The sequence below is a fragment of the Mus caroli genome, chromosome 4, assembly GCF_900094665.2.
Source record: "Mus caroli chromosome 4, CAROLI_EIJ_v1.1, whole genome shotgun sequence".
NCBI classification, from domain to species: domain Eukaryota; kingdom Metazoa; phylum Chordata; class Mammalia; order Rodentia; family Muridae; genus Mus; species Mus caroli.
The window spans coordinates 14866706-14867522 of record NC_034573.1 but is presented as its reverse complement, the minus strand read 5'-3'; positions in this window follow the sequence as shown (position 1 = coordinate 14867522).

Below are 817 nucleotides of genomic sequence, written 5' to 3'. Positions count from 1 at the left end.
CAATGTGCTATTACGATAGCCTTCTTCTGGGACTTGGAAACAGCCATCTTACATGGAATTCAACATTCCATCCTAATGGCATTCATTAGAGGGAGATTTTGTGTATATGGTTACTTTCAATACCAGTCTAGCAGTTTTGGCCTCTTCCCAGCATGTAACTTTGGTAATTGTCTCCGTGCTAAGTGAAGTCTCATGACAGCTTCCTCAAGTGGACTTAACTAACTTGAAGGTTTTATAAACTGCTGTACATATAGTCCCGATAACTGTGAGGATCTGTCAAGCTGATGTATATAATATGCATTCCTAATCTTATCACTTTATTCTAAGGCTTTAAACAACACTGGAATTCCTATCTGGCACCTTTTGAAGGAAGCTAATGTTTAAGGAAGGTTAAGGAAAATGTCACGTTAGCCTGTATTAATATGGAGACAGTCTGACTCTATTCTGCATCCGTTGGGCCAGCAGAGCTAGTCTGATGTCCTTTAAGTTGGTATAAGGAAAAACAGTAAATTTTATTTGGAAAATGATCCACTTCCTCCAGCGTGTTGCTGCAATCTGATTTTGCAATAGTGGGATGCTGCCAACATGGTTTTGCCATGTGAAGTAGCATCTGCAAGGCTAGGGACATAGGCAAATACAAATAATCTGGGGAGGGAATATAAAGTCCACGTGACAGTTTCTTACAATGCAAAGGGACTATGACTCTATGAGGGAGTGAGACTTCTTTTTATAATAGTTAAAAGGGACTTATATCTTTTTTTTTTTAATATTTTTATTACATATTTTCCTCAATTACATTTCCAATACTATCCCAAAA